The 27256-nt window shown below is 41.7% G+C and overlaps 1 pseudogene; it reads left to right on the top strand.

The window, feature by feature from the left end:
- The first annotated feature begins 591 nt into the window (after positions 1-591).
- LOC115135574 (rho guanine nucleotide exchange factor 3-like) overlaps positions 592-27256 on the top strand; it is a 145582-nt pseudogene continuing 118917 nt past the window's right edge.

Below are 27256 nucleotides of genomic sequence, written 5' to 3'. Positions count from 1 at the left end.
CAGTTCATTTTTTTTCTTCTGTAAATTACATTTGGCTTCTGATGTCATTGTTGTGAAGCCAAACCTCACAAAAAATGGTGTGATAAGACGATTCATATTAGAGCTCACTCAGTTTAGCTCAACACTGAATGGCTATTATTGTTTTTTTTTTTATCAAGCTCGCTGGCTTCCTTTATGTTCAATGCTACGGGCAGCAACATTATCATACTATTTTTGACCAGACAGCATCAGATAGATGGGATACACATACAGTGACAGAGGGGCGCTGTTGTGCTCGCTCGGATGCTTTCTCCAGCAAGATACATGCAGTCTCTTTTGAATTGAATGAAAATTAGGAAACACAGAGAGAAGAAATATACATAATTGCTGGGTTTTTTCATCCTTTTGGGGGGATGAATCTTTTGGCATCCATGAATACACGCCACTGTTTCATCATCATGGCATGTTTGGTTCAATAACTATTGACGAGAGAACCGAATATCCAATATAAAACCCATTTTACCTTGGTCTCTCGCTCTCTCGCACACACACTGTTGATGGGCGGTGCTTGAAGCGGCGTTACATCTCCACAGTGGACCATAGTCTGTGTTTCATGATGCGTCAACGCATGAAACAACTGTAGCCACAGAAAAAAATAAACCAAAAACCTGATGGTTAAAAAACTAAGCTATGCTACTTCAAGGGCGATGCGTTATGGATGTAGATTTTGACGAGTCAAAGTGAAAGTTTGCCATTGACGACTTTTTTTATTATAATCGGAAAAACGGTTTTATTCAGATTTTATGATCGGACTGTTTTGAGTTTACAGTCTATGTATGACGACAGAAGATCATAGTCTTGTTTCCTCTTTCCAATAACTTGATAGTTTTTGGGGGAATAACCTACATCACGTTGGAACACGTCTAATCACATGCAAACAGGCAATGGAAACAAAGAAGTTTCAAGGTAAGATGTTTTTTCTATCATACAAACTTTCTTATGTAGATAGCTGAAACCCAACCAATAGGATTTGCATTAACTGCTTAATCCATACAGTCGAAACCAACTACGAAGATGTTATTATATGATACTTTTCGTGGGATACATTGTGATGTTGCAGCCTAGTGTCAATAAAAACAGGTTTTCATCATAAAGTATTATATCCATATTCTGACTTGAGCTAAATTATACCTTGCCTGAACCTGAGGAAACTCATCAGCGACACTAAAAATGTATTTCCGGGTCACGGAATTTCAAACCGTTCTAAATAATAGTCCTCTGTTTAATAGTAGAGGGTGTCAATAATCTGTATTTATTAATAATATATGAAAAATAATTGTCTAACATGAATAATGATTCATATTTGTTCATATTTAAGTGACATTTGCATTACATTTAGGTTTTAAAACGTCTTCCAATGAGAAATAAATGCCACCAATGCAAATAACTGTATATGAAATACATATTGGCTTATAGAGCAAAAACGATTCTAGGTGCCACAGTAAAAGTATTGTATTGAATATTGTATTGAATACTCAGTACAAAATTACTCAAGTAAAAGTGAAAGTCACCCAGTAATATACTACTTGATTAAAAGTGTAAAAGTATTTGGTTTTAAATATACTTACATATCAAAAGTAACATTGCTAAAATATACTTAAGTATCAAAAGTAAAAGTATAAATAATTTCAAATTCCTTATTAAGCAAACCAGATGGCACAATTTTCTTGTTTTTCTGTAATTTATGGATAGCCAGAGGCACACTTCAACACTCAGACATAATTTACAAACGAAGCATGTGTGTTTAGTGAGTCCACCAGATCAAAGGCAGTAGGAATGACCAGCGATGTTCTCTTGATAAGTGCGCGAATTGGATCATTTTCCTGTCATGCTAAGCATTCAAAGTGTAACAAGTACTTTTGTGTGTTAAGGAAAAGTAGTACTTTAAAGTATTTTTATTAAAGTACTTTACAACTCTGCTGTTCAACAAATCCAGTAAATGTATATGAGGAGTGTCGCTAGAGATACTTTGGAAGAGATCGGAAATTACATTTGAATTGTATTAACGGCCATTGTGTATGTTGCCCATGCGTCGTAAATGGGCCATGCGGTTCATTCTGCAATTATAAGAACTCTCCTTGGAGTCAATTGGGCGCTAGCTCAAAAACTCAACATGAGCATGAATTTCGTCAACAAGAAGTACAATATTACAAATCTTTTATGAGATGTGAGAAAATTAACTCTGTAATATCGTACAGCTTTGGAATCTTGGCATTATGTACTTTTTTGAGGAAAATCGGCAGGTTTCTCCACTCATACCCTGACTAGCTTAGCATAACAATGTGAACGCGATTGGTCGATAGTCTGCTGGGCATTATGCGTTCCTCCATTCATTGCCTAATTCGATTCCTATCTCCTCCTTTCTCTAATATCTCTGGTGTCGCAGAGGCTAGAACCTGAGTGACATTGAGTAATATTCTTATTCTTCTGTAGTAACATAGTCATTGAGTAGGTTGGGTAGTGCTATGGCCAGTTAGTATATTGTAGACTCAGTTACTGTGAGTCTACAATAATATGTAATAGGAAGTGTATCTCAATAAGGCATCTCCATCTCCAAACATTCTCCAATTGTCTTTTTGTCCACATATTGACCAGAGTGAGGTCAGTATGAGCTTACAGTGTATGATGCCACTAAGGAGTTAAAACGTGTCAGAACATCTCCTTGTTCTACTGTAGCTGATGACTCAGGTTTGCCTAGTCCTCTGTGATTTACTGTCTGTGTCTGTCTATCTACCCAGCAGACTCAGTCCTCAGGGTCAGACACTGGTGGCCTCTGCTACTTGTAATGTTTTGTCACATCTTTGTCCTCCCATTCGTGGTCTTTAAGAAAGCAAACATAGCATCAGGGTGTTGATGCCTCTCTGTGGCTTGTTTTTATTTTTTTATTTAACCTTTATTTAACTTGGCAAGTCAGTTAAGAACAAATTATTATTTACAATGACGGCCTACACCGGCCAAACCTGGACGACGCTGGGCCAATTCTCCGCCCTATGGGACTCCCAATCACAGCTGGTTGTGATACTGCCTGTATCGTTGGAATCTTCAGGAATGCCAGCTACTGCCTGAGAGTTCTGATTCTTCTTCACAATTCCATTTGTTCCAGTTCTCAGAATGCTTTCTGTTCTATTCTGTCTCATCCACGTGCTTATAACTGTCACATGATGACAGAAATGAACTATAAGGGAACTGTATGATTGTTCTTATCAGCCTCTGCCTTTCATACACTTTTAGATGTATTTGATTGAGAAATAGGAATGTTTCTCTGGCTAAGCTCCGGTCGGTATACTAAGCAGTCAAAAGCCACCACGACGGACGAGGCTACTGGCTTTTCACCTGTTGTATCTTTCTAAATCAGCAGTTGTTCAGGCCTCAGCTCTTGAGGCAACTGTTAAGTTGAGTTGTGGTAGTACTCTGGTTGTCTACACAGTCTCGGGCTTGTGCATACCAGGATTTGTCCGGTATGTGGGCAAGTCACGTTTTTTGGGGGGCTGTGAACACATGGTGTGAACTGAACAGAACAGCAGTGGGTGAACCCAGGAGCGTGTCCCAATTGGCACCCTATTCCCGACACAGTGCACTACTTTTGACCAGGGAGAGAATAGGGTGCCATTTGGGACCAGCCATGCCAGGCCAGGGGAGAGGACCAGCGGAGCGTGCTCACCAGTAATCCCCCTTTCAATGTGTCAGACAAAATCATCTTTTGATATGGACTGACGGCCGCGCTGCTCCTCCGCTGGTTCCCGCTCCACGTCCCCTTCCCGGGATTAGCTCTCTCACCTCCAAATTCTCGCTCTCTCAGAGTCCTTCCCTGTGTTTTCTACAGATGGTAGGAGTTCTCACTCTGTCCGGCTTTCCTCAGCTCAGTCCTCTCACAGTCAGCCTCTACTTGTATGGTTTCTCTCTGTCTCTATTTGCCCCAGGGTAGATAGGGACTTTCTATCTCTTACTCACACACAAGTTCACTCACTGAGTTCAGCATGGCCAGTGAGGTAATGGATTTCGGGGAGATTGTGTGCATGCCTGATTGCATAGTGGTAGTGGGAGTCACAGAGTGCTGCTGGAAACCTTCTGCGGAGGACTGGACCATCTCCCTCCCTCTCTACCCTCTCTCCCTCGATCGTCATCTCTCTCACTTGCAGGGCAGAAGGTGGCAGTGTGTTTAGTAGCTGTCTGTAATACAGTATTCCACTCCCCTCTTTACAAACAATCCCCATATACTGTAATTATTCATTTTCTGTTACAAATCTCAATGATCCAATAGACAACGCATTTCTCTCTGGAAAGAAAGGGAGATTCTTTTCACAGTTACAACACTTCTCTATTAGGTTCAGGTGAAAGGGAACGTTCTAACAATCAGAGACTCAAGATTATGTCATCCCTATTGTGCCCTGCTGTCCTTAATGAGGAAGAAATTAATTCTGCTCATGTTGCATGCAGTCTCTATGTAGTGCCTCAGTTGATAAAGTGTCTTATTACTATACTAGTATTATATAGTATTATCATTATATAATATCTCATTTGATGGGGTTGTCCTTTGCCCTTGAACCATATGTGTTGTAGAGTGAGTCAATGCTGTGTTCCCACAGGAAATGGAGGCAGACGGAGTTCTGAGAACACATTGTGGTGTTTCAATGATATACAGTATCGTGGTCTGGGGCTTGGGGCTGGTCCTCCTAGCATTTACAGGGAGGAGGTTGTGGGCAATCTGTCCCTCCCTGCCAACTATGGTACACTGCTACTAACAGAAAGGGGGATACCTAGTCAGTTGTACAACTGAATGCATTCAACTGAAATGTGTCTTCTGCATTTAACCCAACCCCTTTGAATTAGAGAGGTGTGTGGGGCTGCCTTAAATCGAGATCCACATCTTCAGCGCCCGGGAAACAGTGGGTTAACTGTCTTGTTTTGGGGAAAAAGTACAGCTCGGGGATTCGATCCAGCAACCTTTTGTTTATTGGTCCAACACTCTAACCACTAGGCTACCTGCCACTCAAATACTAGGGCTGCATGATATGGGCAGAAAATATTATTTGGGATTTTTGTACCAAATATTGCGATTTGCGGTTTTATTTGCGATTATACACTGAACAAAAATATAAATGCAACATGTAAAGTGTTAGTCCCATGTTTCATGAGCTGAAATAAATGTTCCCATAAATTTTCCATATGCACAAAAAGTTTATTTCTGTCGAATTTTCTGCGCACATTTGTTCGTCTGAAGAGGAGTAAGGATCGGACCAAGATGCGGCGTGGTAAGTGTTCATGACGATTTGAATAAAAAAAGCACTGAACACTATGAAATACAAAAACAATAAACGAATACGTGAAATAACCAAACTGAACCAGTACCGTGTGGCGACAAACACTCACACGGAAACCAACAGTGAAACCCAGGCTACCTAAATATGGTTCTCAATCAGGGACAACGATAAACAGCTGCCTCTGATTGAGAACCATATCAGGCCAAACACAGAAATAGAAAAAACCTAGAAACACAAACATAGACTGCCCACCCCAACTCACACCCTGACCATACTAAATAAAGACAAAACAAAGGAAATAAAGGTCAGAACGTGACACCTGTTAGTGATCATTTCTCCTTTGCCAAGATAATCTATCCACCTGACAGATGTGGCATATCAAATAGCTGATTAAACAGCATGATCATTACACAGGTATACCTTGTGCTGGGGACAATATAAAATAAAAATGCAGTTTTGTCACACAACACAATGCCACGGATGTCTCAAGTTTTGAGAGCGTGTGCAATTTGCATGCTGACTGTAGGAATGTCCACCAGAGCTGTTGCCAGAGAATTTAATATTATTTTCTCTACCATAACCCGCCTCCGTCACAGTTTTAGAGAATCTGGCAGTACGTCCAACCAGCCGCAGAACACATGTCCCGGTTAGGAGAGGCCCGGCTGGGATGTCCTTGTCCCATCGCGCTCTAGCGACTCCATGTGGCTGTACGGTGCCAGCTGTATGGTGTTTCCTCTAATACATTGGTGCGGCTGGCTTTCGGGTTAAGCGAGCAGTGTGTCAAGAAACAGTGCAGCTTGGCAGGGTCGTGTTTTGGTGGATGCATGGCTCTCAACCTTCACGTCTCCCGAGTCCATACAGGAGTTGAAGAGATGGGACAAGACTAACTACCAATTGGGGAGAAAAGAGCTCAAAATAAATACAAATAAAACATAAATAAAAAAATGTAATTGACCCATTGTCAAATGCACTGTTAAAGATCCACTATGCAGAAATCGCTCCGGCATTTTTTGGTTGCAAATGATTTTGTTTCAGTTTGTGACAAAACAAGCACGTATAGTGTATAGAATCATTATACCATCTAAACCGCTGTGAAATATATTGTCCATAACCAAAAATATTGTATTTTCAGCTGGTGTACAAAACCGAAAGTAAAAAATGCAAAAATGAAATTTAAGAATAAGAAGCATAGCATTAACGCACATAGAACATATTTACTGCTTCTTAGATTTGCCTTCAATGCGAATGACAGATCTATAACACACATTTCTAAGTGCAATTGGTCAGGTCACCCAAAAAGTTACATATTGCAGCTTTAAGAATGGGAAGCATAGAAATAGGGCACATAGAACAGATCTACCACTTCTTAGACTTTCTTTCAATGTGAATGACAGATCTATAACACACATTTCGATGTGCATTTGGTTCTTTCCATAATATGGACTTGGTATTTTACCAAATAGAGCTATCTTCTGTGTACCACTCCTACCTTGTCACAGCACAACTGATTGGCACGAACACATTAAGAAGGAAAGAAATTCCACAAATTAACTTTTAACAAGGCACACCTGTTAATTGAAATGCATTCCAGGTGACTACCTCATGAAGCTGGTTAAGAGAATGCTAAGAGTGTGCAAAGCTGTCATCAAGGCAAAGAATAATCTCATTTGTTGAATACTTTTTTGGTTACTACATGATTCCATATGTGTTATTTCATAGTTTTGATGTCTTCACTATTATTCTGCAATGTAGAAAATAATAAAATAAATAAAAACCCTTAAATGAGTAGGTGTGTCCAAGCTTTTGACTGGTACTGTATGCGCATACAACAGACCTGAGATTAGGGCAGGCTATAGCCATGCCTTTTTCTGCTGTAGTTGTCTGCCAACACGTGTGTGTGTCTTTGTGCTGGAAGTGTTTAGATGTCAGTTTCCCTCGCTGCAAAACGGAAAGTGTGTGTTGTTGGAAAGTGTGAGAGCAGCACCCTTGGGTCTAGGCCTGCTGACACACACACGCATGCGTACACCCACTCATGCTCATGCTTACTCAAACACTCACAACATCCAACAGGCTCTACCCACACACACATGCATACTGAGGACTGAAAATGTATATTATGAAGATACACATTCAGACAATCCAGCCATTCAATTCAATCGTATTATTTTACATCCAAAGCCCTTCTTTAATTTCTGCTCCTAATCCGACCGTGATATTATTGAACCCAGACTGTGAGCGTTGCAGCTATAGGGCCAAGACTGCATCTAATGACTTTAGCAGGTGTAGACAAATAGCCATAGAGCATAATCCTAAAATAAGACGTCTTCTCCCCTGCAGCTCATTTGAAGCCTAGGGTCCCAGACACTGGATAGCCCTGTATTGCCGGGGCCGTGGACAGCCTCTATCCCATAATACGTCATATTCTGCTGCTGTGAAGAGAGACTTTCTCAGACTGAAACCTGAGAGCTAGGCCAACGCTTTGATATGGAGCTGAGGGGCGAGAGGGGGAGGGAATGAGGGATAAAGGGATGGGAGAGAGGGGGAGTGTGGAGAGGGAGGGGTGAGGTGAATCGGTGGCATTCTGTCAGATCATAACATACTGCAGACAGGAGCTCTGGCTACCTCTCTCCTCCTCCCTCTCCCTCTCGGTCGCTCTCTCAATTCAAAGGGGTGTTATTGGCATGGGAAACGTGTTGACATTGCCAAAGCACGTGCAATAAACAATAAACAAAAGTGAAGACAAAACAACGTCAACAAAAAATCTATTCGAATTTAACAGTAAATATTGCCCTCAAAAAGGTTTTTAAAATATAGACATATCAAGTGATATGTTATCAGCTATGTACAGTGTTTTAGCGATGTGTAAATAGTTGTAGTACAAATAGTAGGGGAAGATAAATAAACATACATATTGGTGGTATTTACAATGTTGTTTGTGTTCCACTGGTTTCCCAAGATAAAATATTTAAGTGCCTTTGAAAGGGTTATGGTAGCAGGTGCCAGGCTCACCGGTTTGTGTCAAGAACTGCCATGCTGCTGTTTTATTTTTATTTTTACATTCAACGGTTTCCTGTGTGTATAAAGAATGGTCCACAACCCAAAGGACATCCAACTCAATATTAGGAAGGTGTTCCTAATGTTTCGTACACAATCCCTGTCTCGATTTTCTTAAGGCTTCAAAAAAAATCCTTCTTTAACCTGTCTCCTCCCTTTCATCTACACTGATTTAAGTGGATTTAACAAGTGACATCAATAAGGGAACATAGCTTTCACCTGGTCAGTCATGGAAAGAGCAGGTGTAATGTGCAGTGTGTATCTGCTGTTTACTTATTTAACTCACCTCAACGGCATTGCTTTCAACGTGTAGTGACGTGTACGGATCCGTATCACCAACCAACATAGATACATCCTCTTCCACAGTGAAAAGTCATGGCCGCTTAGGCATGATAATTTTTGAGTAATGAAGTGATTAAAAATATATATATATACCGTATATACAGTGGGGGGAAAAAGTATTTAGTCAGCCATCAATTGTGCAAGTTCTCCCACTTAAAAAGATGAGAGAGGCCTGTAATTTTCATCATAGGTACACTTCAACTATGACAGACAAAATGACAAAAAAAAAAGAAAATCACATTGTAGGATTTTTTATGAATTTATTAGCAAATTATGGTTGAAAATAAGTATTTGGTCAATAACAAAAGTTTATCTCAATACTTTGTTATATACCCTTTGTTGGCAATGACAGAGGTCAAGTCTTCACAAGGTTTTCACACACTGTTGCTGGTATTTTGGCCCATTCCTCCATGCAGATCTCCTCTAGAGCAGTGATGTTTTGGGGCTGTTGCTGGGCAACACAGACTTTCAACTCCCTCCAAAGATTTTCTATGGGGTTGAGATCTGGCTAGGCCACTCCAGGACCTTGAAATGTTTCTTACGAAGCCACTCCTTCGTTGCCCAGGCGGTGTGTTTGGGATCATTGTCATGCTGAAAGAAAGATGCAAAGGGGGTTTTCACTCAAAATCTCACGATACATGGCCCCATTCATTCTTTCCTTTACACGGATCAGTCGTCCTGGTCCCTTTGCAGAAAAACAGCCCCAAAGCATGATGTTTCCACCCCCATGCTTCACAGTAGGTATGGTGTTCTTTGGATGCAACTCAGCATTCTTTGTCCTCCAAACACGACGAGTTGAGTTTTTACCAAAAAGTTATATTTTGGTTTCATCTGACCATATGACATTCTCGCAATCTTCTTCTGGATCATCCAAATGCTCTCTAGCAAACTTCAGACGGGCCTGGACATGTACTGGCTTAAGCAGGGGGACACGTCTGGCACTGCAGGATTTGAGTCCCTGGCGGCGTAGTGTGTTACTGATGGTAGGCTTTGTTACTTTGGTCCCAGCTCTCTGCAGATCATTCACTAGGTCCCCCCGTGTGGTTCTGCGATTTTTGCTCACCGTTCTTGTGATCATTTTGACCCCACGGGGTGAGATCTTGCGTGGAGCCCCAGATTGAGGGAGATTATCAGTGGTCTTGTATGTCTTCCATTTCCTAATAATTGCTCCCACAGTTGATTTCTTCAAACCAAGCTGCTTACCTATTGCAGATTCAGTCTTCCCAGCCTGGTGCAGGTCTACAATTTAGTTTCTGGTGTCCTTTGACAGCTCTTTGGTCTTGCCCATAGTGGAGTTTGGAGTGTGACTGTTTGAGGTTGTGGACAGGTGTCTTTTATACTGATAACAAGTTCAAACAGGTGCCATTAATACAGGCAACGAGTGGAGGACGGAGGAGCCTCTTAAAGAAGAAGTTACAGGTCTGTGAGAGCCAGAAATCTTGCTCGTTTGTAGGTGACCAAATACTTATTTTGCACCATTATTTGCAAATAAATTAAGTAAAAATCCTACAATGTGATTTTCTGGATTTATTTTTCTAATTTTGTCTGTCATAGTTGAAGTGTACCTATGATGGAAATTACAGGCCTCTCTCATATTTTTAAGTGGGAGAACTTGCACAATTGGTGGCTGACTAAATACTTTTTTGCCCCACTGTATATATTTTATTTATTTTAATTTCACCTTTATTTAACCAGGTAGGCAAGTTGAGAACAAGTTCTCATTTACAATTGCGAATATCAAATGACTGCATGCCCTATTTTCTGGTGGATGACAAGTTGTAAGCAATTTCATTTTGCAATATTGACACAGATATTGTGAGAATAACAAGGTCGTTAGCGGGCCGCTATACTAATTTAAATAAAGGCCGTCGGCGACCGCCATGGGTTTTATTAATCAGTTGTTTATGATCTGATGAGGTGTGGAGTTGAAGTTATATTGTGTACCTCGCGAGGTGTATCGTGTGTTCCCAGGAGTTGCAATGCTGAAGAATGTTGGGTGGGGGTAGGAGGGCACACATTGCTCAGGAAGCAGCTGTAAGGGGGAGTGTGTGTGTGTGAGAGCTGACTTTCCTTTCCTGACCCAGGTACAGTGAACGAGATCAGGAAACAGAGCACTGTGAATCTTTCACGGTGCCCCTCCCTTCTCTTGCTCCCTTCTCTCTCTCGCTCTCTCAATTCAATTCAAAGTGGCTTTATTAGCATGGGAAACATTAGAATCAAATCAAATTTATTGGTCACATGCACATATTTAGCAGATGTTATTGCGGGTGTAGTGAAATGCTTGTGTTCCTAGCTCCAACAGTGCAATAGTATCTAACAATTCACAACAATACGCAAATCTAAAAGTAAAAGAATTGAATTAAAAAATATATAACGTACAATCAATGTCAGAGTGGCAAAATCCAGTAGAATAGAATACAGTATATACATATGAGATGAGCAGTATGTAAATTTTTTTAAAGTGACTAGTGTTCGATTATTAACGTGGCCAGTGATTCCATGTCTATGTATACAGGGCAGCAGCCTCTAAGGTGCAGGTTTGAGTAACTGGGTGGTAGCCGGCTAGTGATGACTATTTATCAGTCTGATGGCCTTGAGATAGAAGCAGCTTTTCAGGCAATCGGTCCCAGCTTTGATGCACCTGTACTGACCGCGCCTTCTGGATGATAGTGGGGTGAACAGGCCGTGGCTCAGATGGTTGATGTTCTTGATGATCTTTTTGCCCTTTCTGTGACATCGGGTGCTGTGATGAGCTTAATGATGAGCTTGAAAGGTACTATGGTGTTGAAGGCTGAGCTGTAGTCAATGAACAGAATTCTGACATAGGTATTCCTCCATTTGAGATACGGCAGTGTGATGGTGATTGCATCGTCTGTGGATCTATTGGGGTGGTAAGCAAATTGTAGTGGTCTGGGGTGTCAGGTAAGGTAGAGGTGATATGATCCTTAACTAGCCTCTCAAAGAACTTCATGATGACAGAAGTGAGTGCTATGGGGCGATAGTCATTTAGTTCAGTTACCTTTGCTTTCTTGGGTACAGGAACAATGGTGGACATCTTGAAGCAAGTGGGGACAGCAGACTGGAATATGGAGAGATTGAATATGTCCGTAAACACTCCAGCCAGCAGGTCTGCACATACTCTCAGGACGCGGCTGGTGATGCCATCTGGGCCGGCAGCCTTGCAAGGGTTAACACGCTTAAATGTCTTACTCACGTTGGCCATGGAGAACGAGAAGCTACAATCCTTGGGGACGGGCTGCGCCGGTTGCACTGTGTTAATCTCAAAGCGGGCAAAGAAGGTTTTTAGCTTGGGAGCAAGACATCGGTGTCCGCAACATGTTGGTTTTCACTTTGTAATCTGTGATTGTCTGTAGACCCTGCCACATAAGTCTCGTGTCTGAGCCGATTAATTGCGACTCCACTTTGTCTCTGTACTGACGTTTTGCCTGTTTGATTGTCTTATGGAGGGAATAACTACACTGTTTGTAGTAGACCGTATTCCCACTCACCTTGCCATGGTTAATTGCGGTGGTTCGCGCTTTCAGTTTTGCGCAAATGCTGCCATCGATCCACAGTTTCTGGTTTAGGTAGGTTTTAATTGTCACAGTGGGAACAACATCCCATATACACTTCCTGATGAACTCAGTTACCGTATCCATGTAAGCGTCAATGTTATTCTCAGAGGCTACCCGGAACATATCCCAGTCCGCGTGATCAAAACAATCTTCAAGCATGGATTTCAATTGGTCCAACCAGCATTGAATAGACCGTAGCATGTGTACTTCCTGTTTGAGTTTCTGCCTATAGGAAGAGAGGAGGAAAATGGAGTTGTGATCTGATTTGCCAAAGGCAGGGCGTGGGAGGGCATTATAGGCATTTGTCAATGTGTTTATAGAACTTCGGTAGCGTTTTCCTCAAATTTGCTTTGTTAAAATCCACAGCTGATTTACAGTTTACAAAAAGTCCAGTGTAGTTCATTGAGGGCCGTCGTGGGATCGGCTTGAGGGGGAAATGTACACGGCTGTGACTATAACCAAAGAGAATTTCCTTGGGAGGTAATACATTTGATTGTGAGGTAGTCTAGGTCGGGTGAACAAAATGACTTTCTGTATATTATCACAATCACACCATGAGTAGTTAATCATGAAGCATACGCCCCGCCTTTCTTCTTCCCAGAGAGTTCTTTGTTCCTGTCTGCACGATGAACTGAGGACAATATATGTGGGGACAGTATATCCCGAGAGAGCCATGATTCCGTGGAACAGAGTATGTTACGGTCCCTGATGTCTCTCTGGAAGAAGATCTTCGCCCTGAGCTCGTCTACTTTATTGTCCGGAGTGTACCGGTCGTCGTATGAAGGAGAGGACCAAAGTGCAGCGTGGTAAGTGTTCATCTTGATATTTAATAAGAAACGTGAAGAAGACTGAAACAAAAACAATAAACGACAACGTGAAATAACTCAACCGAAACAGTACCGTGTGGAGCAAACACTGACACCCACAACTCAAAAGTGAAACCAGGCTACCTAAGTATGATTCTATATCAGGGACAACGATTGACAGCTGCCTCTGATTGAGAACCATACCAGGCCGAACACAGCAATCCCAAATCCTAGAAAACGAACATAGACAACCCACCCAACTCACGCCCTGACCATACTAAAACAAAGACATAATAAAATAACTAAGGTCAGAACGTGACAGTACCCCCCCCCCCCAAAGGTGCGGACTCTGGCCGCAAAACCTAAACCTATAGGGGAGGGTCTGGGTGGGTGTCTGTTCGCGGTGGCGGCTCTGGCGCGGGATGTGGACCCCACTCCACCATAAGTCCTTCTCCCCCTCTCTACCCACCTCCGTGGCCTCTTTAACGCGGCGACCCTCGCCACCGACCTCGGGCTGGGGACCCAAGCCACGGGTCCCGAATGAACGGGAGATTCCGGCAGCACCGGACGGACGGGAGATTCTGACAGCACCGGATGGATGGGAGATTCCGGCAGCACCGGAAAGGCGGGAGACTCCGGCAGCTCCGGAGTGAAGGGCGATTCCGGCAGCTCCTGGCTGATGGACAGCTCTGGCAGCTCCTGGCTGACTGACGGCTCTGGCAGCTCAGGACAGACGGGAGACTCTGGCAGCGCTGGGCAGGAGGAAGGCTCTGGCAGCGCTGGACAGGCGGGAGCACCTGTAGGAAGGAGACGGAGAGACAGCCTGGTGCGGGGGGCTGCCACCGGAGGGCTGGTGCGTGGAGGTGGCACCAGATAGACCGGACCGTGAAGGCGCACTGGAGGTCTCGAGCACCGAGCCTGCCCAACCCTACCTGGCTGAATGCTCCCCGTAGCCAGGCCAGTGCGGCGATGTGGAATAGCCCGCACTGGGCTGTGCTGGCGAACTGGGGACACCATGCGTAGGGCTGGTGCCATGTACCCCGGCCCGAGGAGACGCACTGGAGACCAGATGCGCATTGCCGGCTTCATGGCACTGGCTCGATGCCCACTCTAGCCCGGCCGATCCGGGGAGCTGGGATGTAGCGCACCGGGCTAAGCACGCGTACTGGGGACACCGTGCGCTCCACCGCATAAATGGTGCCTGACCAGTACGACGCCCGCCACGGTAAGCACGGGGAGTTGGCTCAGGTCTCCTACCTGACTTAGCCACACTCCCCCGTGTGCCCCCACCCAATAAATGTTTGGGGCTGCCTCTCGGGCTTCCAGCCGCGCTGCCGTGCTGCCTCCTCATACCGCCGCCTCTCCGCTTTCGCTGCCTCTAGCTCAGCCTTGGGGCGGTGATATTCTCCAGCCTGTGCCCAGGGTCCCTTGCCGTCCAGAATCTCCTCCCAAGTCCAGTTCTCCAAGTATCGCTGCCTCTCGTCACTACGCTGCTTGGTCCTTTGGTGGTGGGTGTTTCTGTAACAGTCGTCGTATGAAGGAGAGGACCAAAGCGCAGCGTGGTAAGTGTTCGTCTTGATATTTAATAAGAAACGTGAACACTGAAACAAAAACAATAAACGACAACGTGAAGTAACTAAACCGAAACAGTACCGTGTGGAGCAAACACTGACACGGAAAACAAACACCCACAACTCAAAAGTGAAACCAGGCTACCCAAGTATGATTCTCAATCAGGGACAACGATTGACAGATGCCTCTGATTGAGAACCATACCAGGCTGAACACAGCAATCCAAAATAATAGAAAAACGAACATAGACAACCCACCCAACTCACAACCCTGACCATACTAAAACAAAGACATAATAAAAGAACTAAGGTCAGAACGTGACACAGAGACTGAACATTAGCGAGTAATATACTCAGAAGTGGTGGATGGTGTGCTCAGTTCCTGAGTTGGACTAGAAGTCCACTCCGAATAACACTTCTCCGCCGGCTGCGACTTGGAGCAGCCTCTGGGATAAGTTCAATTACCCTGGGGGGTATGATCAAAGGATCCAATTAGTGAAAGCCATATTCCTGGTCGTAATGCTGGTGAGTTACTGCTGCTCTGACTGTATGTAATAACACAAAAACATTCTGGGCTAATAATGTAAGAAATAACACACAAAAAGACAAAATACTGCAAAGTTGCTTAGGAGCTAGAAGCAGAGCTGCCATGTCTGCCTGCGCCATCTTACTCTGTTTACATCTTACATATCTTTACATTGCCAAAGAAAGTGAAATAAACAATAAACAAAAGTGAGAACAAACAAAAAACTACATCAACAACAAAAATATAAAATAATATACAGTTAACATTGCACTCAAAAGTTTCAAAAGGATAAAGATGTTCCAAATGTTATTCACAAATGATTTATTATTTACATTTTTAAATAGTTTGGGCAACTGAGAAAAACAAATTGAGACAATTTAAGGCCAAGTGGCAAACAATAATGGAGGCACTAGAAATGGGGATGTGATTATGCAGGTCTGAGCAGATGAGATGTAGTCATTGTTTGTGTTCGTCAGTAAGTTGTTGTTCGTATGTATAAGTTGAAATGACCTTTATGTCCTGAATACAAAGTGTTATGTTTGGGGTAAATCCAACACAACACATCACTAAGTACCACTCTTCATATTTTCAAGCATGGTGGTGGCTGCATCATGTTTTGGGTATGCTTGTCATCGGCAAGTACTAGGGAGCTTTTTAGGATAAAGAGAAACGGAATAGAGCTAAGCACAGGCAAAATCCTGGTAAAACCTGGTTCAATCTGCCTTCCAACATACACTGTGAACAAATTTACCTTTCAGCAGGACAATAACCTAATGTAAAACACAAGGCCAAATATACACTGGAGTTCCTTGCCAAGACGACATTGAATGTTACTGAGTGGCCCAGTTACAGTTTTGACTTAAATCAGCTTAAAAACCAATGGAAAGACCTGAAAATGGCTGTCTAGTAATGATCAACAACCAATTTGACAGAGCTTGAAGAATTCTGAAAAGAATATTGGGAAAATATTGTACAATCTAGGTTTACAAACTCTTAGAGATTTACCCAGAAAGACTCACAGCTCTAATTGCTGCCAAAGGTGATTCTAACATGTATTGACTCAGATGTGAATGATTATGTAAATTAGTTATTTCTGTATTTGATTTTCAATACATTTTCTAAAATGGAAAAAAAAATATGTTTCCACTTTGTCAATAATGGGTATTGTGTGTAGAACGGGCTTGTGGTAATGACTGGAGCGGAGTAGGTGGAATGGAATCAAATACATCAAACACATGGTTTCCAGGTGTTTGATACCATTCCATAGGAAAAACTCCTTAGAAGACAGGAACCTAGGGAGACACTGTGGCCTCATCCAGGGGCCAACCAGAAAGGATATAACCCCACCCACTTTGCCAAAGCACACCCCACACACAACTTAAAGGATATCAACAGACCACTAACTTACGACCCTGAGACAAGGCCGAGTATAGCCCAGGAAGAAGTATAGTATGTTTTCTTAGATTGACTGACAGTCAGTTATGGCCTGTAGTGGGTTAGTTTTGTTTTAAAGGGAAGGTTAATCTTCCCTCATATGCTGTTACTGGGCCATGAGTTGTTCCAAGTCAGGTCCCCTGGTTAGAAAAAAAATAACTCTGTTGATCAGGAAAACTCCTGGCCCTACTCTGTCATAACTGCATAACTGTTCAGTGTAGACTAGAGATGCATTGGTTGATGTTGGGCACCTTTTGACCACTAGATGGCCCCAGAGGATTGTTTTACTGAGCGGGGGATTGACTGTTGAATGGAGGAACATGAGTGAAGTTGTGGCATTTTGTCTGCCCTTTCTAAACAGATGGAAACGGTCACCCTATTCTCACCAGGCCTGTTCTAGCCATCCATTTTCAAGATGCATTGTACTGTCACCATTTTATCTAAAAGTATTTTTAAATATCCTTATTTTGCATTCTGAAGTGCTGTTTTGGCAAATGTTCATATTCTGCATGATATTTGTTAATCTTTAGTTATGGAGCTTTCCATTACTTTGTTTTTAATGGATTACATGAAACATGCAAGGGGAATAGGGGAGTACAGTAGTGTGTATGGAACAATGGAAGCAGAACTCCCCTGAGAGTTCTGAGTGAATCACAGACATAGCCTGTTGAGTGGACATGGGCTCATTAGACCCCAATCCATTTATGGTCATTTCCTGCTCAAGGGCTAAGGTGTAAAATAACAAAGTTTAAAGGCAAACTCCACCCAAAAACAATCTTTTAGTATTTGTTTCATTAGTCCATTATTGACATAGTCCCAAAATGTTTTGCTTGTCATCAATCATGTTTTCATATGTAACTTTCAAAGTACAGAAATCATCCCCATATGATGCGTTTTGAATCAAATGATGCTGCGTGTTTTCTACAGATGGAGGACAGGAGAGAGGCTTTGGTTGTGGAGTCATCTAACTGAAAGAAAGACAAGTTGATACTGAATTTGGAACTCAGCATAAAAATGTACTTGAATCGAATGGTACTATCAGGGGGGGGGGGGGGACACAACACAGGAAGGAATAACGACTGACGTCATTTGGCAAGGTAGCCCCAGCACCACCAGACAAACTGTTGAAATGTACAGTATCTGTATTGGCTGTGAATGACAGCAAAAGATGAAAGAGAGGTGTAATATTTGCGCATTGTTATGTTAGCAGATCACTGCTTCTACCGTTTTGTGTTATGGTTGGTTTATTCTATATGGAAGCGATACGCTTGAAAGTTATCAAAACACTGTGTTTAGAATATCTACACAAGTTGAGCAATTGCATTCTTCTCATATTACTCTATGTAGGTTACTCAGTATGAGAAGATGGTCAGCCTCCTGCATCTCCCATCTGCCTGTAGTTATTCAACTCTGCCCGCCAGACCCGTGAGGCAAACTCTGTCATATCCAGGATGGAATGTCATGCACTCATGTCCATAACCTGTAATACATTGCATGGAAGGGACTTCATCACCCACTGGAGACATGAAGAGAGAACCTCACCCAGAGAGCTGTGCATGTCAGTGTGTTAGACAGAACCTCACTAACTAGCTAGCGAGCATAGACTAACAATGCTACTGGCTCTCATAAGAGGAGATCTGCAAATTGATACTAATCTATTAGCCCTATAATACATTATATTCTGAAATTTCATCTGATGGTTTCTTTGAATCAGTACACCACACACACACGATTTCTAGCCAGTGACAGCCACCCAGCTGGAACTGACTCGCCCCGACCAAAGCGTAAAAACCTACCTAGCGAGCATGAAGCAATATATTTGTGCTACCTGCTCCCAGTAATTTATACTAGCTACAAATCTCTTATCCCTATAACGAATATAATCCCTATACTTTTATTCTGACATTCAATGGGCTATTTGAATCAGTAACATTCCACCACACAAACGATCTCTAGCCAGCTGACAGTCAGTTAGACGTGCACCCCATACTGAATTGTCAAAAGCCACGCTCACTCGTTTTCTGGTTGAGCACACACACAGCATTGCTACCTCATTCATAATATATCTACTGACATGTCCAGGGTTTCTGGCTATCTTTTATATTCCAGTATTGAGTGACTGTCCCGGTCAGGAAAGTTGAAATCCAACATTTTATCCATTACCTTTGTTGGTGGTGTATGTACAGTGCCTTGCAAAAGTATTCATCCCCCTTGGCATTTTCCTATGTTGTTGCAAGCGACACCATGAAGACCAAGGAGCTCTCCAAACAGGTCAGGGCCAAAGTTGTGGAGAAGTAAAGATCAGGGTTGGGTTATAAAAAAAATATACTAAACTTTGATCATCCCACGGAGCACCATTAAATGCATTATTTAAAAAAAAATATGAATATGGCACCAGAACAAACCTGCCAAGAGAGGGCCGCCCACCAAAACTCACGGACCAGGCAAGGAGAGCATTAACCAGAGAGGCAGCAAAGAGACCAAAGATAACCCTGAACGAGCTGCACAGCTCCACAGTGGAGATTGAGGTATCTGTCCATAGGACCACTTTAAGCCATACACTCCACAGAGCTGGGCTTTACGGAAGAGTGACTAGAAAAAAACATTGCTTCAAGAAAAAAGTAGTCAAGCACCTTTGGTGTTCACCAAAAGGCATGTGGGAGACTCCCCAAACATATGGAAGAAGGTACTCTGGTCAGATGAGACTAAAATTGAGTTTTTTAGCCATCAAGTTTTTTGGCCATCAAGGAAAACGCTATGTCTGGCCCAAACCTAACATCTCTCATCACCCCGAGAACACCACCATGGTGGTGGCAGGATCATGCTGTGGGGATCTTTTTCATCAGAAGGGACTGGGAAACTGGTCAGAATTGAAGGAATGACGGATGGCGCTAAATACAGGGAAATTCTTGAGGGAAACCTGTTTCAGTCTTCCAGAGATTTGAGACTGGGACGGAGGATCACCTTCCAGCAGGACAATGACCCTATGCATACTTCTAAAGCAACACTCAAATGGTTTAAGAGGAAACATTTAAATGTCTTGGGAATGGCCTAGTCAAATCCCAGACCTCAATCCAATTGAGAATCTGTGGTAAGACTTAAAGATTGCTGTACACGAGCGGAACCCATCCAACTTGAAGGAGCTGGAGCAGTTTTTAATTGGCAAAAATCCTAATGGCAATTTGTGCCAAGCTTAAAGAGACATACCCTAAGAGACTTGCAGTGCTAATTGTTGCGAAAGGTGGCTCTACAAAGTATTGACTTTGGGGGGGTTGAATAGTTACGCACGCTCAAGTTCTCAATTTTTTTGTCTTGTTTGTTTCACAAGAAAAAATATTTTGCATCTTCAAGGTGACATGTTGTGTAAATCAAATGATACAAACCTAAAAAAAATATATATTTTAATTCCAGGTTGTAAGGCAATTCAATAGGAAAAATGCCAGGGGGGTGAATACTTTCACAAGCCACTGTAATTAGCACAACAAGTTGTGGCATGCCCAATGTGTGCTCAATGTGTCTGCTTAGGTGCCATCATTACATGAAAGCGGGAAAAAACTGTTTTGCAAAAATGACTTCCACCAATCCCTGTGGCCTAGATGATTGTAGTATCTATGTGAATCAACGTTGCCATGTGAGGGTGCATTAGGACTGTACAACCACGTCAATACCAGGTTTTTTTCCTGTCAATGTCCATCCATGCAATCTAAATAAGCAATAGGGCAATAAGAGTCCAAGAAGATGGACATCATCACCAAGCTGTGTCCTCTGATGCCTGCAAATCTAAGTTCTGGAATGCCTTGACTGTGAACAGCATTGCTGACGATGAGGAGTGATATGGAAGAGCACTATAGGTTTACTTAATAATGAAATGAAAATGATACTTAAAAATAAAATGTAACTATTCAGCATTTTATCAATTGTAGCTACTGTAAATGTTGTTTGTGTTCTCTTATTAATATGAAAATGTAAATCTGTTTAAAATACATTTTTAAAGCTGTTATTTATTCAAAACGGTCTATATAACTAAATATATATATATTTTTTAAATATATTCAAATAATTTAATTTGCAATCTCATGCTAATTGTTTATAATTAGTATTACCTTACATCATACTTCTATCATGTTCCAATACATCTTTATATATTGCAAGATAGGTAATCCTTTCATGTAATCCAAACAATTGCAGTGCTGCTTTTCACATTTATTCTTATAAAAAGACATGGGCAACATGTAAAACACAGTATGTTATGTGACTGACGCAGAACCTACGTCTCCATGTAAATGTAACTGGCATCTTAGTGGAAGACACACAAAGGATTCCGCTTCAACCCTGTTACACTGTCAGTAATTACACTGCTATTTCATTAATAGCACAAATGAGAAGTATAGTAAACTAACAAATGAAAATGGCAGATACTGCTTTTTGCTTTGGTATTACCCTGCAATTTGTAAAATATCATGCCAAGGAAGAAGGCAGTAACTGCCATTTAAGGGTCAAAGGTCATGTCAGAGGTCAGGGTCAACATGAATTAACAAATTGCTTACAGTAAGACAACAGATCACTACATCTCCAACCTCCCTAGAATTAAATTTGGCTGGAGAATTAAAAAGCCATTTTTCTCAGTTCCACGCTATGAGCAGTTACTGCCTTTTTGCTTAGTAGGGCAGTGTGGTTGTCAGTGTGTTAGACAGACAGAACCTCACCCAGAGAGCTGTGCACGTCAGTGTGTTAGACAGACAGAACCTCACCCAGAGAGCTGTGCATGTCAGTTTGCTAGACAGACAGAATCTCACCCAGAGAGCTGTGCATGTCAGTGTGTTAGAAGACAAATCCTTAGATATGGGCAAATAGACCATTGGACTAGAAATGCCATTCTAGTTCTGTTTAGATAGCTGAAGTTGTACTCACCCAGAGAGCTGTGCACGTCAGTGTGTTAGACAGACAGAACCTCACCCAGAGAGCTGTGCATGTCAGTGTGCTAGACAGACAGAATCTCACCCAGAGAGCTGTGCATGTCAGTGTGCTAGACAGACAGCATCTCACCCAGAGAGCTGTGCATGTCAGTGTGCTAGACAGACAGAACCTCACCCAGAGAGCTGTGCATGTCAGTGTGCTAGACAGACAGAATCTCACCCAGAGAGCGGTGCATGTCAGTGTGTTAGAAGACAAATCCTTAGATATGGGCAAATAGACCATTGAACTAGAAATGCCATTCTAGTTCTGTTTAGATAGCTGAAGTTGTACTCTACACACAACTGGGTCCCATTATGTCTTGCGAAAACCAAACACTGCATTCCATAGTAAGAACCTCATACCAACGGACCTGGATGACATGCTTTGATATAGAAGGAACCATGAATTCTGCTCTGTATCAGATAATTCTGCAGGAGAACGTCAGGCCATCCTTCTGTGAGCTGAAGCTGAAACACAGCTGGGTCATGCAGCAAGATAATGACCCAAAACACACAATCAAGGCTACATGAAAATGTTTAAAAGGCAACAAATTTGATGTTTTGGAAGGCTCTAGTCAGTCCAGATCTAATTCCAATTCCAATTCTAATTCAGATCTAATTCGAGCAATTGAAAAGATGTGAGTGTGCAGGCAGGACTTGAAGACTGATCAACAACTGTAGGAAGCAGTTGCAGTCATTGCAGCTAAAAAAGGTGGCACAACCAGTTACTGAGTGAAAACTTTTTCAAAAGTTGCATAACTTTGTTAATTAAATCAATAAAATAAGTATACTTTTATTTTGTTATTCGTAAACTCAGGGTCCCTTTATCTAATATTAGGTTTTTGTTGAAGATCTGATAACATTTAGTATCAAAAAGATAATTTTTCATGCCACTGTGTGTAAATAAGATTTTTCTGTATTTCATTTTCAATAAATTTGCTAAAATTCAAAAAACATGTATCTACTTTGTTATTTAGGGGCATTGTGTGTAGATGAGTGAGTAAAAAATACATTTAATACATTTTAAATTCAGGCTGTAACACAACAAGTCAAGTGGTATGAATACTTTCTGAAGGCACTGTATGTAAAGAAGCACGCACTCTTCTATGAACCAACAACACATGGAATGGTCAGATATACACTCTTGTGGAGGGATAGGGTTCTACCAAGAACCATTTTGATCAGAATAACCCTTTTTGGGAAGGGTTCTTTGTAAGTCAAAGGTTTCTACTTTGAACATCCTAATAACTGTTTTTGGAAGAAAGGGTTCTTTCATTATTCTTTGGAAGGCAAGAAGGATTGTTTGGAAGGCAAGAATGGGTTCTACATGGAACCATATATAATATTTCCCAGCATCCTCTATTGCAGGGAGATTTTAAGAATTGTTTGTTTTACTGAAATATCTGTGTTTTTGATTGGTTGATACATTTTATACTACACAAAGATAACATACCATTTTCTAAACTAATCCAATCTGTTAGTAATTGGATTTATTGCAACTGTTACTGAGATGGTTGTTCCAGTTTAGATGACTAGGGTAGTCTTAATAGTCAGTCATTCTGAATGCAGGTTTTGAGTAATCAACAATTCCACTTGTTGGACAACCTAACTCTAGATTCCAATAGGAATTACACATCACTTTGCAAGGCAGCATGATGTAACTTGCAGGTGTGATGTGCCCTGTAAACCAGGAGATTCCCAACACCACTGTGTTAGGATATACAGTTAAAGTCGGAAGTTTACATACACTTAGATTTGAGTCCTTAAAACTAGTTTTTCAACCACTCCACAAATTTCTTGTTAACAAACGATAGATTTGGCAAGTTAGTTAGGATATCTACCATGTGCATGACACAAGTAATTTCCCCAACAATACAGACAGATTATTTCACAGATTATTTTCACACTCAGAAGTTTACATATACTAAATTGACTGTGCCTATAAACAGCTTGGAAAATTCCAGAAGATGTTGTCATGGTTTTAGAAGCTTCTGATAGGCTAATTGACATAATTTGAGTCAATTGGAGGTATACCTGTGGATGTATTTCAAGGCCTACCTTCAAACTCAGTGCCTCTTTGCTTGACATCATGGGAAAATCAAAAGAAATCAGCCAAGACTTCAGATTTTTTTTTTAGGCATCCACGAGTCTGGTTTATCCTTGGGAGAATTTCCAAATGCCTGAAGGTACCACGTAACAAACAATGTTATGCAAATATAAACATCATGGGACCACGAAGCAGTCATACCGCCCAGGAAGGAGAAGCATTCTGTCTCCTAGAGATGAACATACTTTGGTGCAAAAAGTTCAAATCAAACCCATAACAACAGCAAAGGACCTTGTGAAGATGCTGGAGGAAACAGGTACAAAATGATCTATATCCACAGTAAAACGAGTCCTATATTTACATAATCTGAAAGGTAGCCCAGCAAAGAAGAAGCCACTGCTCCAAAACCACCATAAAAAAAAGCCAGACTACGGTTTGCAACTGCACATGGTAACAAAGATTGTACTTTTTAGAGAAATATCCTCTGGTCTAATGAAACAAAAATAGAACTGTTTGGCCATAATGACCATCGTTATGTTTGGAGGAAAAAGGGGGAGGCTTGCAAGCCGAAGAACACCATCCCAACCGTGAAGCACGGGGGTGGCAGCATCATGTTGTGGGGGTGCTTTGTTGCCGGAGGGACAGGTGCACTTCACAAAATAGATGGCATCATGAGGGGGGAAATGATGTGGATATATTGAAGCAACATCTCAAAACATCAGTCAGGAAGTTAAAGATTGGTCGCTAATGGGTCTTCCAAATGGACAATGACCCCAAGCATACTTCCAAAGTTGTGGCTTACCTCCCCCCTTAAAAGATTTAGATGCACTATTGTAAAGTGGCTGTTCCACTGGATGTCTTAAGGTGAACGCACCAATTTGTAAGTCGCTCTGGATAAGAGCGTCTGCTAAATGACTTAAATGTAAATGTAAATGTAAATGTGGCAAAATGGCGTAAGGACAACAAAGTCAAGGTATTGGAGCGGCCATCTCAAAGCCCTGACCTTAAGCCCATAGAAAATGTGTGGGCAGAACTGAAAAAGCGTGTGCGAGCAAGGAGGCCTACAAACCTGACTCAGTTACACTAGCTCTGTCAGGAGGAATGGGCCAAAATTCTTATTGTGGAAGGCTACCTAAAACGTTTGACCCAAGTTAAACAATTTAAAGGCAATGCTACCAAATACTAATTGAGTGTATGTAAACTTCTGACCCACTGGGAATGTGATGAAATAAATAAAAGCTGAAATAAATCTTTCTCTTGTCACGACTTCTACCGAAGTCGGCTCCTCTCCTTGTTTGGGCGTCATTCGGCGGTCGACGTCACCGGCTTTCTAGCCATCGCCGCTCCATTTTTTATGTATGTGACATCTCTCTACTATTATTCTGACATTTCACATTCTTAAAATAAAGTGGTGATCCTAACTGACCTAAGACAGGGATTTTTTACTCTGATTAAATGTCAGGAATTGTGAAAAACTGAGTTTAAATGTGTTTGGCTAAGGTGTATGTAAACTTCCGATTTCAACTGTAACTAGGCCCTCAAAGAAGGGCCTTATGGTATACACTACCGGTCCAATGTTTTAGAACATCTACTAATTTAAGGGTTTTTCTTTATTTTTACTATTTTCTACATTGTAGAATAATAGTGAAGACATAAAATCTATGAAATAGATTATATCAAAATATATTTAATATTTGAGATTCTTCAAATAGCCACTCTTTGCCTTGATGACAGCTTTGCACACTCTTGGCATTCTCTCAACCAGCTTCATGAGGTAGTCACCTGGAATGCATTTCAATTAACAGGTATGTCTTCTTAAAAGTTAATTTGTGGAATTTATTTTCCTTCTTAATGCATTTGAGCCAATCAGTTGTGTTGTGACAAGGTAGGGGTGGTATACAGAATATAGTCTTATTCGGTAAAAGTCCATATCCAAGTCCATAAAAGTCCAAGTCCATAGTCCATATTATGGCAAGAACAGCTCAAATAAGCAAAGAGAAATGACAGTCCATCATTACTTTAAGACATGAAGGTCAGTCAATTCTGAAAATGTCAAGAACTTTGAATGTTTCTTCAAGTGCAGTCGCAAAAAACATCAAGCACTATGATGAAACTGGCGCTCATGAGGACCGCCACCAGAATGTAATACCTAGAGTTACCTCTGCTGCAGAGGATAAGTTCATTCGAGCTACCAGCCTGAGAAATTGCAGCCCAAATAAATGCTTCACAGAGTTCAAGTAACAGACACATCTCAACATCAACTGTTCAGAGTTGACTGCATGAATCAGGCCTTCATGGTCGAATTGCTGCAAAGAAACCCCTACTAAAGGACACCAATAAGAAGAAGAGACTTTCTTGGGCCAAGAAACACGAGCAATGGCCGTTAGACCGGTAGAAATGTGTTCTTCGGTCGGGAGTCCAAATTGGAGATTTTTTGTTTCAACCTCTGTGTCTTTGTGAGACGCGGTGTGGATGAACGGATGATCTCCGCATGTGTGGTTCCCACCGTGAAGCATGGAGGTGGTGGTGTTATGGTGTGGGGGTGCTTTGCTGATGACACCATCTGTGATATATTTAGAATTTAAGGCACACTTAAGCAGCATGTCTACCACAGCATTCTGCAGCGATATGCCATCCCATCTGGTTTGGGTTTAGTGGGACTACCATTTGTTTTTCAACAGGACAATGACCCAACACAACTCCAGGCTGTGTAAGGGCTATTTTACCAAGAAGGAGAGTGATGGAGTGCTGCATCAGATGACCTGGCCTCCACAATCCCCTGAACTCAACCATATTGAGATGGTTTGGGATGAGCCGGACCGCAGAGTGAAGGAAAAGCAGCCAACAAGTGCTCAGCATATGTGGGATCTCCTTTAAGACTGTTGGAAAAGCATTCCAGGTCAAGCTGGTTGAGAGAATGCCAAGAGTGTGCAAAGCTGTCATCAAGGCAAGGGGTGGCTATTTGAAGAATCTCAAATATAAAATATATTTTAACACTTTTTTGGTTATAACATGATTCCATATGTATTACTTCATAGTTTTGATGTCTTCACTATTATTCTACAATGTAGAAAATAGGAGGAATAAATAAAAACCCTTGAATGAGTATGTGTTCTAAAACCTTTGACCGGTAGTGTATGTTATGTATTGTCAGAAATCGTTACATTTTAAAGGCTAATAAGGCTGGTGGGTTCTACCCGTTCATAGAAGTTTCTCTGAAGAAACCTCCAAAGGTAAAAGGGTTCTTGGTAGAACCCTTCATAGACGGTTCTAAGAAGACCCTTCAGAGGATAAAATGGTTCTAGGTAGAACCCTTCATAGAGGGTTCTAGGTAAAACCCTCAGTAAAGGGTTCTACCCAGGACTAAAAAGGGTGGTTCCCCTATGGGGACAAACCGAAGAACCTTGTATGGTTCTACTTAGCACCTTTTTTTCTAAGAGTGTTCTATTCTGTGGAATGATGATGAAAAACAGAGCTAGATGAAGTTAGGCAACAGACTCATATCAAAACATACAAGGAATCGCACAGGATCAATCTTTCATCCAGGGAGTTAGAAGGAGAATCTCTGAAAATAATATTAGTATTATAATATTAGATTATACACTAAGATCATATTAATATACACTTACATCACATTATGATTTTA

The sequence above is a fragment of the Oncorhynchus nerka genome, linkage group LG2, assembly GCF_034236695.1.
Source record: "Oncorhynchus nerka isolate Pitt River linkage group LG2, Oner_Uvic_2.0, whole genome shotgun sequence".
NCBI lineage: Eukaryota > Metazoa > Chordata > Actinopteri > Salmoniformes > Salmonidae > Oncorhynchus > Oncorhynchus nerka.
Note: the sequence above shows the minus strand (reverse complement) of the source record. Positions and strands in the feature narration are given on the sequence as shown.